At 43.7% G+C, this 6,752-nt stretch overlaps 1 long non-coding RNA gene across 1 annotated transcript; it reads left to right on the top strand.

The window, feature by feature from the left end:
- The first annotated feature begins 634 nt into the window (after nucleotides 1-634).
- Nucleotides 635-2,894, top strand: LOC128801002 (uncharacterized). Its single transcript, XR_008435109.1, has 2 exons — nucleotides 635-831; nucleotides 920-2,894. It is a non-coding gene; the product is annotated as an uncharacterized LOC128801002 (long non-coding RNA).
- The last annotated feature ends 3,858 nt before the right edge of the window (nucleotides 2,895-6,752 follow it).

Raw genomic sequence — 6,752 nt, 5'->3', positions numbered from 1 at the left:
CCCAAAAAACTATACCTCACAGAAATAGAAACAGTGAAGTTTGCCCATGGTCTCTTGGCTCCAGTGAGTGTTCCAGGATGCCAAAGACTTGTCATCAGAGCCACCAATGGAACGTGGGAAGAGCATGCTGCTCCCCTGCTCCTGCTGCTGCCCAGACTCCCGCTGTTTGTGTCACTAACTCCTCCTGGGAATTTCTATGGATCAGAAATGCCTTTGTGCTGCTGACATGGGGTTCAGGGAAGTAAAAATAAAATACCTGCTGGTGACATAAAGAGTAGATTTTTCTCTCCATGAGAAATTACATGCCAGCATGTTCTCTTTAAATCACAGTTGAACATAACTAAATACTTCAAAACAAGATGAGTAAATATTTTCAGCTCTCTGTCATTCATGGAATCACAGGACCCAGTGTCTGAAACTGCTGGAATAACTGCTAGAGAGTTTATTTTCCTTGTTCCCTTCATGCTTTGCTTTTTGTGAGAATGTTTGCACAACCTCTGACTGAAGTGGACTTTGAAACCAAAGTTTATTTTTTCAGTTTCATCACTGATGCCTTGATTTAGTTCTTATTCTAGAACAGCATCATTATCTCAACTCCACTGCAGTCTATGAATTTCCATCAATGCAGCAGGACTGCGAGCCAGGCTGGGTTTGAAGGATCTTATGGAGCACTTACCGAAGTCAAAGGGAAAATATTTTAACTTCGCTTGTTTTGGGTCAGACTGCAAAAAACCAAATTAGGCCTCTCTAGAAGGGGTTGGAGGTGGGTTGGAGGCCAGAGGAGGAACACGCTGCAGTCTAAGAGCAAAATGGGAAGCTGGATCAGAATGGGTGAGTGACCTTTGTTTGGTGGAGTAGGGGGAAAAAAGAATTGTCTCATTTTTCTCCCTGTTTGAACATACTCAATCTTTCCCTGCAGCTCTTCCACATTTTCTATACACTGGCAGTTCTGCCTGGAGACAAAGACGTCGCCGAATGTCCACATACAGAAGAAAAGACCGTCCCATCACGCGACAGCAGACAAAACAGAAAGTGGAACAACATTCTGCTCTAGCAGTTAAGCCATAAGCCAGACACAGCCTGAACAGAAACTGTTTTCTGAATGACATGTTATTATCCCTTGTTTACCCTAAAAACCCTATTGCTTTCCCTTCTTAACTTTTACCAAAAACCTCTAACCTTATACCCACTCCCCCATCCTTAGCTTATAGAGAGAGGAAAAAAAAAAAAAAAAAAAAAAGGCGGGGGGGGGAAAGGAAAGGAGGAAAGGAATAAGGGAGAAAACCCTCTCCTACCACCATAAAGATAACAAATGTTGCTTATATTCCCTATTAGAAGCCCCATCCTTGTCCAAAGATGAAAATTATCTCCGTTGGTGCTGTCCTCACTGCTGCCTGGATGCTTATCACCATACCATATGCCTTCGGCTGGATTAGCCCACAGCCTAGCCACAATGTTTGGGTAACCTTAGCGAAAACATTAAAACAGGATAACATGTGCTTATCCATGGGAAGCATTGATAACCCACTTTCCACATGTTTAATAGGGATTCCATTTGTAGCAGACGATTGGCCCGTCTATAATTCAGAGCTCCTCTGCACCACAGGTAGGAGCCCCAACATGGTAAATACTTGGAATGAGTGGACAAAAATGTTGCCCAATGCTCAAGAGGAACCCCAAGAATTGGACCTGTTGGGGTCCTCCAAGGCAACATACTGTGTCAAATTTTACTTTAGATGTCCAAAGAACAATTGACCAGAAATTGACCAGACAAAAAACACATACAGAGAGGATGTATCACACATCAACAAAGCCTATAACTATCTGGATTGGCGCAATTACACTGCTCAGGTGATCTCTGTATCCTCTCTCCACCCCAAAGTATTACCCAAAGGAACATTTCTCATCTGTGGTGACAGAGTATGGGCTGGGATCCCCTCCCACCTCCAGGGAGGTCACTGTAGCCTTGGAAAACTTTCCACCCTCACTCCAAATATTACCTTGTTACATAATTGGAAAAAAGAAAGCGAATTAAAACACCACAAAAGATCCTACGCAGAATTTGATGAAAATTGTGATCCAAAATTATACGATTGGAACAAAGCAAAAAAGATTGCAGTCTCCCTTCTCCTACCCTGGGGTAGCTGCTGCTAAAGCTCTTGGTGAAATAAATCACTTAGGGTGCTGGTTCAGCAAGCAAGCCAACGCTACCTCTGCCACCCTAAGCGATCTTTTAAAGGAAGAAGAAACCACGAGACATGCATCACTTCAAAATTGAGCAGCAATTGACTTCCTACTGCTAGCCCACGGACATGGCTGCCAAGACTTTGAAGGGATGTGTTGCTTCAATCTCTCTTCACGCTTGGAATCCATCCACGCAAACATCCAGAAACTGAAGGAACTTGTGAAGGACTTAAAAGTAGAAAGCAACCCAGACTGGGTCAATGACCTTTTCAGTCAATGGGGATTAATGGGATGGGTTGCATCGTTGGTTAAGGGAATTCTGTGGATTTTCATTGTAATTGTCATTGTGTTGAATATGTTCTCATGCCTTGTCCACTGTTTCAAAAGAACTATAGGACACGCCTTTTTACTAAATACAGAAAGTGGAGTTGTAGCAGGCAGAGGCCCTGCAAGGCCTCTATGGCGGTCACTCGCCTAAGATAAGAGATGCATAGTCATGATGAGTGGACCAAAGCAGCCCGTCTTCTGCCCTCAGACCCTTGTTATCTCTCTGTAAGGCTATAGGTCGTATTCTCCTCAAACCTGGCCATTGGACAATTTCCAACACCCCAGTATCCTACATAAACCCCATCTCTGCCCAATTTGGCAGAAGAGCTGTCACTGGAAACCTTTGCAGGAGCTGCCAATAAAGACACCGCTGCGGAACTCCATACAGCCTTCTCCTCTCTCAATCCCTGGGTCTGCTGAGGCACATAGTGAGCAATGAGCTGAAATCACTAAGAGCTGAACTCACTAGAGCTGAAATCACTCCAGAGTTGCTCTCTAAGTAGCCTGCAGCTGGGAGCTAGCCTGGGAAACCCAGAAAGGCTGAGCTGATTAGCACAGCGCTATCTGGGACACCTATGGTGGCAGCTGCCCAGGGGGCTGGACAGACCCCTGGGACCCCAGGCCGCCATACAGTGAGATGTATTTTGAGAGCATTTCACCACCCAGATACATCAATGGGTTGTGCTGTGGTGGAGATTTTGAAATGGGAGATAGAAAAATAGCTCCTGTAATTTTCTTTTGTGATGCCTTGAAGTAACTTTTCCATAAGCACATCCCTCCTCAAACACTATTGGAAAGGATTACTGCCTGTTTTCCCTACCTACCTCAAAAGTTTGCTTTTTTTTTTTTTTTTTTTTTTTTTTTTTTTTTTTTTTCTGGGAATTGCTACCATTTTTTTCCCTTTGGAACTTGAAGGATTCCTCCATATTGTCCAATTTAAGTCTGTAGATAAATAATTCCATTTTCAACTTCAGTCTTCCTCCAACTAAGCCATGACTCTTAAACAATGTCAGATTTTTTTTAGCTTCATACCAAAGTGCAGAGTTAAAACTGGGACAACAAACTAGTTTTGAATCCTTTAGTGGATTTTTTCATATTTATAACAAGGAAAATCTCCCTGCCAATTTTCTGTATGAGGCACTGGATTTTCCGGACACTGCAGTTCCCAAAGAACCACAAATATAAACTGCAAATTAATTGGTTCTCTTACTGTTCTCAAAGATGGGCTTCCTCCATCTCTCTGGAACAGGACAAGCTCTAGGGTGCCTCAGAGAAGATAATTAAAGCATCTTCCTATTACATTCAGACTTGCCAAATAATTTATAGAAAGGGAGAAACATTGCACCATCTCTGAAAGGGATGGAAAAGTTAAATTGCATATCCTTCAGAAGCTCTACAGAGATACAGATGGAAGTGACTTAGTTAAATCAATGTTTTTTCTCACTTGTACAAATATTATGAACAAAATGTAGCTATTGCAAAGCATCTGGAGACTGGGGTGAGAATAATACAAAATAATTATAATAATATAACAATAAAATAAAAATAATGGGAATCTGCATGAACATCTGGCTTCTCCTTTAGGTTTCAGTCTTGCCAGAACAAGGAGCTCTTATCACATATTGCTAAAATATCTAATGCAGAGCCAGTCCATCTCAATGGTAAATTCTGAATTTCTGGCTCCCTGCAGAGTCACTCTGGCCTTCACCTCTGCAGGGTGCTCAGAGCCAGGGTAGACCCTGCTTATTTCAGAACTTTGTGCTTGTTGGACCCCTGTGAAAACCACAGAATGAAGTGCTGAGCCTTGGAAGAGGCTTGGAATATTTGCCACCAAAAGGCAGCTTATCTGGATGTAAAGAGAACAGCACACACTGCAATCAGCGACAGCCAGCCTGGATACAGTATGGCCCATCTGTGCCTCACTGTACTGACAGAAGATGTCCTTTGCCTCTGAAAAACCCCTTTGTTGGTGCAAGACTGTGGGTGACAGTGCTTGTTCTGTAGCATCTCAGAGGACACGAATCATTTGGGCTCTGCTGGTTTATCAGGCACCAGCCCCTGCAGGTCTAGCACAGGCAGCTGTTCCCAGTTCCCAGCGTGGTGGGAGCTGATCAGCTCCCAGGGACACAGGAGAGGTGCGGCCATTCAGTGCTTGGAAGCCTCTGCTGGTCCCACAGGAGCTCTGGGGAAAGCCCTTCCTATAAATAATGGACAAGCATTGCTCATCTCATTATTGACTGGAGTGAAAGGAATCAATGCCTCCAGCTGGGCTCTGGCATCTTCTCATATCACCAGGAGAGATCCCAGAGGATCCTGAGGAACAGCATGCTGTGAAAATTAGAATGTGGCACTGGGGATGAAGTTTACTTTCCTTCCTGCTTTGCTGTAGAAGGATGGGGGCTGTACCCAGGTTTCTCCATCTTCAGGAAAGAACCTGTTCCACAACCCAACCATCCAGGGGGAACTACTGGAACAGGTTGTGGCTGCCCCATCCCTGGAAGTGTCCAAAGCTGGGTCGGATGGGGCTTGGAGCAACCTGGGACAGTGGAAGGTGTCCCTGCCTATGGCAGGGGGTGGCACTGGATGGGCTTTAAAATCCCTTCGCACCCCAACCATTCTGGGATTCCCTGATTTCTGTATTAAAGGCTGATGATCCCTTCTGATTCTGGCAGTTTCACAAACATCTGGCATTTTGCAGTGTTTCTTGGTCAATAGTAAGTCAATGGTAGATGGATTACTGATGGATTATGAGGTTGTAAGAGGATTTAATTATAGGATCAAGGCATCCATAGTTCTAAATAAGATTAAAATGTCATGTTTAGATCAACCTTTTCCAACAAAGGACATCAAAGAGCTATTTTAATTTACATTATGCATTAATGGGTTTGCCTATGGCTTGCCATTAAGTGAATTATCAATATAAGAAGAGGGTTTTTACATTTACAATTGAAAATAGCCACTAAAACAGAATTGGTTATAGTTGCTTCACTGATACGCTTTAACCTCAAAGGAGAAGTCTCCACACACACACCAAGGGGGGACAATTATTCAACTGCCATCATCAGGACTAAGAATTAACCAAAAGTTCATCTGTGTGCAAGAAGCAATTAAATAGAAGTGACTAGAATTGAAAAACTTTTTGAAAGGTCACTTACTTGTCTAAAGACTTCTTTTATTTGAGGTGGACACTACCAGTGTGATGTCATTACCCAGGCTTTGTCCTGTGCCACAGTCCTGTGACAAACCTGAGAAATGTGATCTGGAGCAGAGGGTTGCACTACAAACCACCAGGGATCCCTTCCAACCTCATCCATTCAGGATAGATGGGAAAACATGGAAGTACCTGCCAGTTGTGTCTTCAGCTGGAATGTGGCTGCAGGAATTGCATCTTCTGCTGCCTCATAGAATATTGAGGTCTGAAAGGCATAGAAAAACCCCACTGGCTCTTTCCTGCAGCACCTCTGGATTTCCTGCTAAGGAATAACAATCCAATTGAATGTTAGTTGTTAATGAGTTCTAAACTCTTTTATCTGATGCTTTAGGCAAGACTGTGATACCTAAGTAATTAACTGAAAGAAAATGAGGCCAACAAACATCCTGAAGAAGCTGCAAAGCAGATCCACAGATATGGTGGTTGGTGTTTTTATAGCTGTTTTGATGTAAAACTTAGATTTTCTATAGTAGTTGGTTAAAATGGTTTCACCCATGTACCCCATTTTGTTCTCCTAATCGTTTGTTCCTGACTTGTTTACCACATAGTTTTCCCGCCACTTGTTTGCCCATCATTGTGTCAATCTCCCTGTTCCCCCCTTGTTCCTCTACATGGTTATGTCAATCCCAGTTGCACTGCCCACTACCCATGTCAATCAGAGTTTCCATACCCCTTGCCTTCCAGAATGTTCCCTGCCAATTGTCCCCTCCTTGGTGGAGGATTGGTTTATGAGGCTTCTTCCCTCCCCTGTGTAGACCCCATTGGTTGTGTTAAGTAGTGTACTCCTCCTCTGAGATCCCCTCATTGGTTGTAAACTGTATCCACCCCTTTTACCCTCCGCTCTTTAAAAGTGCTGGTCTCCCCTCAGTTACTTGTCACTCTCTTCTGATCCTCTTCAGGAATAAAGCTCCTTGAAGACTCAGAGAAGTGGTTCTTCTCTCCTTCCTGTGTCTTGGCTTCTCGTGTGTTACTCCTGCAGTGCTACCCATGCTGCTGCAATCACTGCCATCCCACACAGTCTCAGAAGAGA

Source organism: Vidua chalybeata, chromosome 28 (genome assembly GCF_026979565.1).
Source record: "Vidua chalybeata isolate OUT-0048 chromosome 28, bVidCha1 merged haplotype, whole genome shotgun sequence".
In the NCBI taxonomy this organism is placed as follows: Eukaryota; Metazoa; Chordata; class Aves; order Passeriformes; family Viduidae; genus Vidua; species Vidua chalybeata.
The sequence above is the reverse complement of the archived record's forward strand: the minus strand, read 5'-3'. Positions and strand labels throughout refer to the sequence as shown.